The sequence below is a fragment of the Urocitellus parryii genome, chromosome 11, assembly GCF_045843805.1.
Source record: "Urocitellus parryii isolate mUroPar1 chromosome 11, mUroPar1.hap1, whole genome shotgun sequence".
Classification (NCBI taxonomy): domain Eukaryota; kingdom Metazoa; phylum Chordata; class Mammalia; order Rodentia; family Sciuridae; genus Urocitellus; species Urocitellus parryii.
Window position 1 is genome coordinate 91,491,827 of NC_135541.1, and position 12,622 is coordinate 91,504,448.

Consider the following 12,622-nt stretch of genomic DNA (forward strand, 5'->3'; position numbering starts at 1 on the left):
GACCAGAAGATGCTAGAAATGAAGAGGATCATGTAAGGGCAGTCTCTATGGACCAGGCCTCAATTGGTATCATCACTTCTGTTCACATTACACATTCATTTAAATGAGATTTAAATAAAAGAGGAGTATGCATCTTCTAGGAAGTGTTCTTGAAAGGAGGGAGCATACTTTTCTTCCTACCATCTTCTCACTGACTGAAATTGAGAAGTGGTAGCTGGAGCACAAGCAGCTATCATCAACCATCTGGTCAAAACCACACATTAAAGATGATGGCATAACAGCACATGAGTTCCTGAGGGTCAAGGAGCTCCCATGGCAGAGTTCCAGGCTGTTTACCCACTGTCTTTAAGGAAACAATGAGCTCCTGTCATATTTAAGCCACTGCAGTTTTGAGTTTTATTTGCAGTTGAATCTAACTTAACTTACAAGGTATTCTCTAATTGTTTGGTATGGCTATTTTCTCTTCTGCCCTCCTCCACTCCTTTGTATTGATGACTTCTGCTATTTCCTTGTCATAGTCTAGAGTACTTTCAGAACTCTCAAGTCTTTAGCAGAGAGTAGTTTTAGCACTTATTTTACATCTCTATTATTTCACCTGAGAGATAAAAAACTTAGGATTGGTCCATAAATTCAGATTATTTCAAGAACTATTTTTTGACACCCACTAATGTCAGGTCCCAGACTAGATACAAAACATACAAAGATAATTAGCAAAACAACCCCTGCCTTTGAAGAACTTGCATTATGGGTACATTACTGGCACTACTTCCAACTTCCACTCCACCCTCCTGTTAGAAGAAGTTGAAAAGCTAAAAATGACATTTCTTAGAATCCCTTCCCACTTGATTACTAGGTACAAATAAGGTCTGCCAAAGAGATATACTTAGAAAAAAATGTACATGTAAATGAAGGTTACCTTGCTGCATTTGCAGGTCACTTGTGAGGTGTGATGACATGTATGTGACATTCACACTCCCCTTGTGGTCTTCATGGTGTGAGAATCAGTGCTGACAGCAGCAGTAGCAGTGTCTAATCCTAGGTACATTCTAGTCAGAATAAGCCAGGCTTATTAGTAACAAATGATTGGGGGGCGGGCGTTGTGTCTCAGCAGTAGAGCACTCCTCTAGCACTTGCAAGGCCCTGGGTTCAATTCTCAGCACCACATAAAAATAAATAAATAAGTAAATAAAATAAAGGTATTGTGTTTAATTACAATTAAAATTTAAAATAAATTTTAAAAAAAACAAATGATTCCCAAAATCTCAGTAGCCTAATGCAGTAAAAGTTTCTTTCTCACACCAAAATGTTTACTGCAGATGTGGACAGTTGCTCTCCATGTTCTTAGAATCTAGGATGCTTCAATTTTGTAGGTACTATGTTACCCCAGGGTCTCTTCCATGACTTTTGTGGCACGGAAGAGACAGTCTAGAGAGTGCTCACAAGCTTGTGACAGTGTGATCCTGGAAGTGACACATTACTTCCTCTCAGATATTATTGGCTAGAATTAGTCACATGGTCCTATCTACATATGGACCTAGAAATGTAAGCTTCTATATTTGGAAGTAAATGAGTCACACAAAAGAAGCAAGAATGTGAAGAAAGAGCCTACAGAATGGGGGAAAAATCTTTGCTACCTGCACCTCAGATAGAGCAGTAATCTCCAGGATATATAAAGAACTCAAAAAACTTAACACCATCTGGACGTGGTGCTGCACGCCTATAATCCCAGCAGTTTGGGAGGCTGAGACAGGAGAATTGTGATTTCAAAGCCAGCCTCAGCAACTGTGAGGCACTTAGCAACTCAGTAAGACTCTGTCTCTAAATAAAATACAAAATAGGGGTGGGGATGTGGCTCAGTGGCCTGAGTTCAATCCTGGTACCAAAAAACAAACAAACAAACAAAAAAAAACTTAACACCATAAACCAAATAAATAACCCAGTCAATAAATGGTCAAAGGAATTGAATGTACACATCACAGAAGAAATACAATTGGTTAATAAATATATGAAAAGATGTTCAACATCTCTATCAATTAGAGAAATGCAAAATAAAACTACACTGAGATTTCATCTCACTCCAGTCAGAATGCCAATTATCAAGAATACAAATAACAGTAAATGTTGGTGAAGATGTGGGGGAAAAGGTACACTCATACATTGCTGATGGGACTGCAAATTTGTGCAAGTACTAAGGAAAGCAATAAGGGATTCCTCAGAAAACTTGGAATAAAACCACCATTTGACCCAGTTATCCCACTCCTCAGCACATTCCCAGGAGACTTAAAATCAGAGTACTATAGTGACACAGCCACATCAATGTTTATAACAGCTCAATTCACAATAGCTAAACTATGGAACCAAACTACGTGCCTTTCAAAAGATGAATGAATAAAGAAAATGTGGTATACATAATAATGGATTCAGCCATAAAGAAGAATGAAATTATGGCATTTGCCAGTAAATGCATGGAACTGTAGACAATCATGCTAAGTGAAACAAGTCAATCCCCCAAAATCAAAGTCCAAGTGTTCTGATATGCAGAACATAAAAAGGAGGGAGGTGAAGGGAAAAAAGAGAAGTTCATTGGATTAGACAAAGGGGAATGAAGGGAGGGGCAATGAGAATAGGAAAGACAGTAGAATGAATCAGATATCACTTTTCTATGTTCATATATGCATATATGCATATATGCTTGTTAAAATTTTGAGGCAGGGTCTTGGTTTCCAGGCTGGGCTGACACTTGTGATCATCCTGCCTCAGCCTCTGAAGACACTGGGCTTGATGGGTAGCTGAGCCAAGTGGACTCCTAGGCACCTGGCTTGATGCCATGTTTTTTAATGTTGGATCTAAACAAGTCTCCATCAGTAGAGGGTAAAATTCTTAGTTTTTTTTTTTTTTTTTAATCATTGGGACTAGCTTGTGATTGTCATTTTATGCAATTAAAATATTTTATATGAATGAATGAATAAATGAATTAACTGGGAAAGAGAACCTTTTCAATTACACCCTTTCAGAGGTTATTGCAAGAGAATCTTTGAGATTAAAGGATAAAAATCTCAGTTGAAAAACCTGAACTTTATGTAATCAAGTGAACATAAACTTTAATAAGATATTGCATGTGCTTATGCACCACAGGTAATTGCTATGCATGTAGCAAGATTTTTTTTTTTTTTTAAGCTTACCCTGCAGAATTTGATTTTAAGCATTTTCAATTCCAAGTATGGGCAAATCTTAAAAGGGAAGGTGTGATTGTGTGATTTTAACTCCTTCTATGCTCTTTTTTACCCTGGGTGACAGGAATTAGATAAAAGAAAAACAAAACAAAACAAACAAACAAAAAAAAAACAATGCCTGTATCAGTACAGGGCTGGGCACTTGGTAGGCCCTCAACACATTTTAATCCCTTTCCTTTTTCCTCTTCTTTATTTCACATTTGAAGGTTCGAGAATGTTGAGTATTTAAAAGAAATTTTAGTTTTTGGATTTCAATTTGACTAAAACAATGTCATATTCTGACAGTCCCTATTAACTCTGAAACCCAAGGGAAAGAAATCGCTGGAAGGGGAAGGGGAGAAAAGAGGCGGTGCAAAAACTGAAACCAAAGGCGCCCAGGAAGCTGTAGAAGGAAGCTTTTTTGGCTGCATTTGTCTTTAAGCCCAGAGAGGCGTGACTCACTAACTGCTTTCAAAATTAGTTTCCTCCCCAGGCGCCCGCCCACTTTGAATCTCTCTGCCCTCCCCGTGCTTCCCGCTTCCGCCGGGCAGTGCACTGCAGATCCCTGCCGCTGGGGGCGCCCCGGGCTCCAGTCGCTGAGGCTGAGACAGCGACCATACTCTGAACTTCTCCCTTCACAGCTCTCAGAAGGATGGCCACAGCGGCGAGGTGCGCACCTAAGGACACCCTTCCCTGGGCCAGCTGCAGCACAACCACTCGTGGAGGTCGGCCGGGTTCTTGCCGCTCCAGCCAGGAGAGGCAGCGGCTGCCTTCCTGCCGGCCTGCCGGCAGTGCCCGCGGCCCCAGCTGGGGCCCGGCCATGGGACTGGGAGGACCGGGCTCAGCGGAGCTAAGACGGCGGGTGCCCTCCTGCGCAGCCCGCTCGCCGGCGCCTGGCTCTCACAATGATAATGAAGTTTAATGTGGACTTAGAGCTGGAGGAGCTCTCCTCGGTACCCTACCTCATTGGGGTCCTCTTCTGCAAGATGGGGCTGCTAGAGGGCAGCAGCTTCACCCCGGAGTCCTCCAGGTAAGGCGCCCTCCGCGCCTCCTGCTCCTCCTGAGCTGCCACGCCCCCTGCGCAGCCTTGGCTGGTTCATGGACAGCATTCCTTCCCTTGGCCCCTTCATTCCAGCCAGCCTCCTGAGCTCGCTGTCCTTCAGGGACTGGTCTGAAACCAGTCAGGACGCAAATAGGTTTATCTAGGCTGGCCTTGGCTTCTGCATTCCTGGCTCCAAATGGTTCCTGGTGACAGCTCTTTCCTCCCAATTCTCTAGGAATGGGAGAGATGGCCAAAGGAAGAGAGAGGATGCTTCTTTTTTTCCTTAAGAAGCATTAAGTGCTTCTTACAAAGTTTGGAATTGGAGCTGTTGTTAAAAATGAACCCAGCTGCTCAAGTTCCAAGAATCTGCTCTGAACAGCCTGTGCTTGGTGTCACTCCTCTTTCTGGTGGGCTAGGAGGGATATTGCACGCCCAGATTGAGGCTGAGGTAGGCCAGGACAGCCTTAATTTAAGGCAAGTGTTCCTAGCAGATGAAGCAACAGTCCATGAGACTATAGATTGCACCTCCAGCTCCAAGCTAATGCTCATCAAATTACCTGTCTTGAAGTGACCACTGTGAGTCTCAATGTGGGGGACTTAGAACCAGGAGGGAAGCCCAAACTCTGTGCTCATTTTGAAATGAGCCTCTCCCTGTGTGCCCTATGCACTCTCTGGGAGAGACATTAGTAGATTCCAGAATGCAGCCAGGTGTGGCAATGTTCCTTGAGTAATTTCAGGATTATTCACAGATTGATAGATTTGCCCTCGGGTGTTTTTTCTTTTCAAGAAAATAGAAAACAAAAAAGTTTATAACTGAATTTTTGAGTTCTTGAGGTCAAGGAGAAGGTTTAATAATCTTTGTTTAACCCACATTTAGTGGTCACAAACTTTATTTTTACACTAAAAATATTGCACTTTCTTTTTTTATCTGTCATCCCATTAAAATTGTAAAGGAAATAATGTCAATGGATTGTGGAATTGGAGCCTGAAAATTGTCCACTGTGGCAATATTGAAGTCTATGGGAGCCCAATAATGTCTGGTTGGCTAAACCAAAGGATGTGTCACTATGGATTCTCAAAATTAATAAATAGTCCACTGAGGATAATTTTAAAAATTAAGTTTGGTAACAAATCTGAGGATATTCAGCTAATTAATTATAGTACATAATTTTTAGCACACCTGTAAGAGAATAATGAATGGTGCAAATAATATGTTTGTATGTGTGTGTGTGTGTGTGTGTGTGTGTGTGTGTGTGTTTGTGTGTGTTTGTGTGTGTTTGTAATACCAGCTCCCAAGGTACAGAAAAGCCTATATCAATTCTGAATGTACTGTAGGTGAAAGTGACAGTCTTGTTTTGCTGCTAGGTTCTACCCCACTACCTGGAGCAGTTAGGTGAGTACTCCTGGCCCAATGGTGACACCTGGTGGTCAGGACACTTGTTGGCTACCTTCTTAAGTCAGTTATTTAGTCATTGCAGGCAAACATGTCCACTAGGCCTTTTGAATATATTTTTTTTTTTTTTGGTACCGGGGCTTGAACTCAGGAGTACTGGATCACTGAGCCAAATCCCCAGCCCTATTTTGTATTTTATATTTATAGACAGGATCTGGCTGAATTGCTTAGTGCCTCACCATTGCTGAGGCTGGCTTTGAACTCAGGATCCTCCAGAAATATACTATCCTATTTAATTCTCACAGCAAGCCTAGGGATCCACATTTTGTGAATAAATGATTCAAAGTTCCCACAGATGATATGTGTAATGCCGAGATTCTGATACAGGTGTAACTTCAAACGGTGATGCCAGATCAAGGGGGAAAGTGTGTTCTGTGCTGAAGAGTTTCTAAATAGGCAGCTTCCTAATGGCTTTAAGGTGCAGTGGTTATCATTTGATTTTTCCTCTGCCAGACTCAGAAATGAAAAACTATCCTGTGATAAGCTTCACCCTTTCTCTTCCAACTAAAATCTGGCTGTAATCAAGGTAAACACAGGTAAGCATATTGCTTGATTTTTTTTCCTTTTTTTACCTTTTAGGCTGAGCAGAGAATGAGAAAACTCTGATTCTTCATTTATTCCCCCCCTTAATCCTCAATTCTTTTTTAAAAAATTTTTAAAATTTTTTTCAGAATTTTATGTAGTTGGAATTGAATAGTTTGGAGCCCTTTCAGACTAGTGTCTTTCTCTTAGTAATGTGCATCTAAGCTTCCTCCATGTCTTTTCATGGCTTCCTAACCTTCCTTTTTAGTGCTTAATAAGATTCTGTTATCTAGAATTAAATTCATTTGTTTTCATCAGAACATCTTGATTGCTTCCAAGTTTGGGCAGTTATGAATAAAGATGCTATAAACATGCATAGTTGGGGTCTTATATGGATATGTTTTCATATCCATATAAGATCAGATACCAGAGAACATGACTGCTGGACCACATGGTGAAAGTGTTGTCCACCCTTTATAAAGGTGAATGGTTCACAGGAGGCCAATCATTAATATTCTGCTTCGTAAACATGTAACTTAAGGTCAAAAAAGTTAAATGACTTACTCAAGTATTACACTAGTAATAAGTGATAGAGCAGGTCTAAACTTTGGGTTTTCTCCCTACTGGCCCAAGACTTTTTACTGTCTTATGTGGCTTCCTCATTACATGACAGAAAAAAAAGTTTAGATTTCTCACCCAGGGGTCTAAGTCTAAAATTATCACACAGTTCAAAAAAGACTGCAGCAATGTCATACCTAGAACTGGGTGAGGAAAACGTACAAGCTAGAAAAGTATAATATTTTAAGAACTTCAATAGTGATGAAGATATTAAAGTTTCAAATAAACCCAAGAGTTTTATTTATTTTTAAAACTTGTTAAGTCGATAGTGAAATGGCATAAAAATACTTACAAATCACATATCCCTTAGGGTTTAATATCCAGAGTTGGGCTGGGTTTGTGGCTCAGTGGTAAGGCACTAGCATGTGTGAGGCACCACTGGGTTCGATTATCAGCACCACATAGAAAAATAAAAAAATAATGTTATTATGTCCAATTACAACTAAAAATATTTTTAAAAAAATACCCAAAGTAATGGGCTGGGGTAGAGTGCTTGCCTAGCATGTGTGAGGCCCTGCATCACATAAAAATAAATAAGTAAAATTAAGGTATGTGTCGAACTACAACTAAAAAATAAATATTTTTTTTTAAATTCCAAAGTAAATAAAGAACTCCTTCAACTCAACAACAATAAAATTTGATTACAAAACGGGCAAAGGATTTCTCCAAATAAGTTGCACAAATGACCAATAAGCACAAGATGTACAGCATCATTTATCATTAGGGAAATGAAAATCAAAACTACAATTAGGAACCACCTCACACCCATTAGGATTGGCTACTATTCAAAAATAATAATAATAACAAGTGTTGACAAGGGAATGGAAAAATAGGAACCCTCTTGTGTTGTTGGTCGGGTAATGTAAAATAGTGCAGCCACTATGGATAACAGTGTGGCAGTTGCTGAAGAAATTTAATAAGCAATTCCACTTTGGGGTATAAGTCCCCAAAAGAATTGATAACAAAAATTGAACAGGTATTAGGACACCCATGCTCATAGCATTATTTGCAGTAGCCAAAGGTATAAGCATTTTAAGTGACCATCAAAGGTTGAATGGATAAACAAAATTTGGCATACACACATATAATATAATAGTATTCATCCTTAAAAAGGAAGGGAATTCTGATACATCATTAATGACATTTAAGGATAGGATGCTATGTGAACTAAGGACAAATACTGTATAATTCTACTTAACATTAGTTAATCTGACCCAGAGTAGTCAGATTCATAGAGACAGAAAGTTAGATTGGTGATTTCCAGGGAATGAATAGTGGAATGGGGAGTTGCTTAATGGAAATGGAGTTTTGGTTTTGTAAGATAAAGAGTTCTGAAGATTGGGCACACAACCGCATGACTGTAATTAACCCACTAAACTGAACTTTACATTTAAAAATGGTTGTGATGGTGAGTGTTATGTGTATTCTACCATTATTTTAAAAAATGAGTAAATATTTTGACCAAGCCCCAGATTTTTATAAGCCCAAGCTTATTATTAATGTGTTATTATATTCAAGTAAAGTACACGACTGTTAAAAAGAATTTTTTTTCAATACTCAATTTTTGATGAGTCCAGTCAGTCACTCTACTAACTAATATGATTTAGTAAACTATAGACATATAGGCTTAGGCTTATACAGTGATCAATTTTTATTTAGCACTTTTGGAAAGTTCCTCCATCATACTATAACTGTTTAACTCTGAGGCATTCCCAAGTTGTTTTTCAAGAGGCTGCACTAGGAAATGCTTTCTTGACAGAAAGCATCAGTGCAAGCAAATGTGCTTCAGGTTAGTTGGTTTCTGGGGGCTCAGGGTTCTACAAAAATTTAGATTTCAATCCAAGATCATGGTAAAACATGTGAAGTTCAATGCCAGGACTGTGATGGTTCAAGAGGGGAACATGGAAGGTGCCTACAGGACCCTCAGCAGAATCCTCACCATGGATGGGCACTGAGGACATGAAGCTACAGTGGTGCTGTGATGTGCCTGGCCTCCTGTGAAGGCAGGGAAACTGTGAAACTGCTGGTGGATCTGCAAAGTGAAAATGGCTCCAAAAATCAATTTCTTGTTTATCACTTTCCTGTACAGGGATTGGAACCCAGGAGCATTCTACCTCTGAACTGCATCCCCAGGCCTTTTTACAAACTTTATTTTGAGTCAGGGTCTTGCTAAGCTGCCCAGGTTGCCCTCAAATTTGCAATCCTCATGCCTCAGCTTCCTGAGTAGTTGGGATTATAGGAAGGTCAATTTCTGTTTTTTTTTTGTTGTTGTTGTTGTTTATTATTATTTTTTTCCTCTTAGTACTCAGGATAGAACTCAGATGCGCTCAACCACCAAGTCTCATCCCAGCCATTTTTTTTTTTGTATTTTATTTAGAGAGAGGATCTCACTGAGTTGCTTAGCCCCTTGCTTTTGCTGAGGCTGGATTTGAATTTGCAATCCTCCGGCCTTAGCCTCCCAGGCTGGTGTGATTACAGGCATGTGCCACAGCACCAGGTGGAAGGTCAATTTCTTGATGTGAAATAATCAGGCATATCTGTGGCAGGGCTGCTTAAGCCTGTGGATAGAGATCCATATGATTAGTTTTTGTCTCCACCTCTTTATTTTCCCTATTTTCTGTTACCTGTCCTTACAATACACTCAATCACGTATGTGCAGCAAGGCCTGCAAATATAGATACCACCCATTAGTCAGTGGTGGACCTCTCTTACTAAGTGAAAAAGAAACAGTCCAAAAGTACTCTAGGAGTAGAGTGGAGATTGCCAGGGACTGGAAGTTATATTTATTAAGGGTGAAAAGATGTAATTTGCCAAGATGGAAATGTTCTGAAGATGGTTGGTGGTGATGGTTGTACAATGTGAATGTACTCAATGACATAAAACTGTAGAGTTCTAGTTAAATATTAAATTTTATGACATATATATATATATATATATATATATATATATATATATATATAATAAGTCTGATTCAGAAAGTCAAGGTTGAATGTTTTCTCTCATAGAAGGAAGCTTGACCAAAGAAAGGGGAAAAAGTGGGGGAGGAATCCTGTGAATATAGAAGGGAGATCAGTGGAGCACAGGAAGGCGATAGATGGGGAGGGAGGAGGAACGGGAAAGTAGAGGAATAACGGAATGAAATTGACCAAATTGTGCTATGTACATGTGAATACACCACAGTGAATTTGACCTTTATGTTTATATATAAAGAACTTATTTTTAAAATTATAAATAAATAGAAGGAAGACCAGTAGAGTAGAAGGGAAACAGGAGGAGAGAGAAGGAGAGGAAAAGGGGAAGTACTGGGGACTGAAGTAGAGCAAATTTTATTCCATGATATATAATTATGTCAAAATGAGCCCCATTATTATGTGTAACTATAATGTACTAATAAAACATTCAGAAGTAAAAACATATGCTGTGTTGATGAAGATTTACTACTGATATACCACTCTTTAAAATGCCTTTTTTTAATTGATTTTTTATATGACAGTAGAATACATTACAATTCGTGTTACACTCATAGAGCACAGTTTTCATATCTCTTGTTGTATATAAAATATATTTACACCAATTTGTGTTTTAATACATTTACTTTGGATAATATGCAAACATAAATCAAATGTTATTCAAGTCAAAATGTCTGACTTTCTGTCATCTCATTTTTCCTTTTCTGGTTGAAACCTATCACTCCTATTTCAAAACTTAGCTCACATACCACTTTTTCTAAGTAGTCTTTTCTAATTTCTCAGCCAGAATTAACAGTTCCATTTTTTTCTTTGAACTTACACTTACCCAATAAGGGGAAAGAGCTTATGACTCAATAAGTCCCAAAGGTATATAGGCTAGAGAAATGAAAATAAAATGTTCACAAGAAACTTGCATATGAATTTTATATGGCATTATTCATAAGAGCCAAAAATATCGAAATGACCCCAGGATCTGTCAACTGAATAAAATGGGGTATATACATAAAAGAGAATATTATTTGGCAATAAAAAGAAATGAAGTATTGATACATGCTGCTCTGTAGGTGAAACCTGAAAACATCATGTTAAGAAGCCAATCACAAAAAGACCACATATTGTATGATTCCATTTATATGAAATATTGGAGAGCCGGGGAGCGGCGGCAAAGGAGGGGAGAGAACTGAAGAAGAAGATGGCAGGGAGCAGGAGGTGGCCTTGCCATGACCCCGACCCCAGAGGACTAAGAGCAAGCAGGACCACCTGTACTAGGAGTGCTGCTGGGCCTTGCTGGGGAGGAGATGATCTCCAACCGCGTCCTCACCAATGCCTACCGACTCAGCATCCTGCAAAACTGGGCAGCTCTGCGAGGCAAGACTTTGTTGGAGGTGGGTGCAGGCACCGGCATTTTGAGCATATTCTGCGCCCGAGATGGTAGCACCATTTGGCAAGAGGCCCGAGAGGTAGGGCGGCTCAATGGGCTGGAGGACCTAGTGCATGTTCTGCCGGGTCCGGTGGAGACAGTGGAGTTGCCAGAGCAGTTGGATGCCATCATGAGCGAATGAATGGGCTATGGACTTGTGCAGGAGTCCATGCTGAGCTCTGTGCTGCATGCGCAGACCCAGTGGCTGAAGGAGGGCAGTATTCTCCTACTGGCTTCCTCTGAGCTCTTTGTAGCCCCCATCAGCGACCAGATGCTGGAGTGGTGCCTAGGCTTTTGGAGCCAGGTGAAGCAGCACTATGGTGTGGACATGAGTTGCCTAGAGAGCTTCGCCACATGCAGCCTCATGAGCCACTTGGAGATCTTGATGCAGGTCTGTCCGGCCAGGATGTGTTGGCCCAGCTGCAGCACTTTGCTCAGCTCCAGCTGGCCCACCCAGGCCTGGAGCTGGAGCTGGAGGCAAGGTGGGTGGGCACTTCCTCTACAGCTGTTATGGCTCGGCGCCCATGCATGGTTTTGCCATCTGGTTCCAGGTGACCTTCCCTGCAGGAGATTTGAGAGAAACCCCTCTCACCTTTTCACCTGGCCACACACTGGAAGCAGGCACTCCTCTACCTAAAGGAGACAGTACAAGTGGAGGAAGGCAGGGTCATTTCAGCAGAGATCACGCTGCTGCCCTCCCTGGAACAACCCTCTTCACCTGCGCATTCTGCTGTACTACAAAGTGGGGGACCAGGAGGAAAAGACCAAAGACTTTGCCATGGAAGACTGAGCATTGCCTTTTCTCCCAGCCCCACCTCCTAAGGCAGCCTGGCCTGTTTGGGAGAGGCATAGGGAGGTCAGAGGAGAAAGGGAGACCCCTTGTGCAAGTAGGGGACTATCTCTCTTTTCCCTCATGGTTCTTGGGGAGGGAGAGTGACTTCAATCTCCATTAGAGATTCTTCTGGCAATTTATAAAGTGATCTCCTCAACCACTGATACAGCATGCTTATTGATAGGCTTTTAAGCCTTAAAAGCATGTGGTAACAAGCACTTGTATTTCCATTTCTTTTGTTTCATGGGGGAAAAAAGATGGATAAAATGTCAGTTGATGGTGGGTCCCATGCACAAACTAAACACCTCACACCTTATCTAAGTCTGCAGCTGGGAGAAGGGTACAAGAGTTCAGTACCACTCCAGAAGTTTCCACTATGATTTAACCTCTCCAGAGCCTTAATTTCTGTGTCTGAATTCCCTCCATTTCTAGATGCCTGTAGGCTATGGTACTTGTTCCTCATTGTTTTCTAAATAAAACTCATTTCTGATAATTAAGGGATGGAGATGAAGAAGTAGTTTAAATAGCCCAGTTCCTACTACTTCTATTGGGTG

General features: G+C 40.7%; 1 pseudogene; it reads left to right on the forward strand.

Moving 5' to 3' along the window:
* Window positions 1-4,117: 4,117 nt before the first annotated feature.
* Window positions 4,118-12,026, forward strand: LOC113175349 (protein arginine N-methyltransferase 6-like; annotated as a pseudogene).
* Window positions 12,027-12,622: the final 596 nt, after the last annotated feature.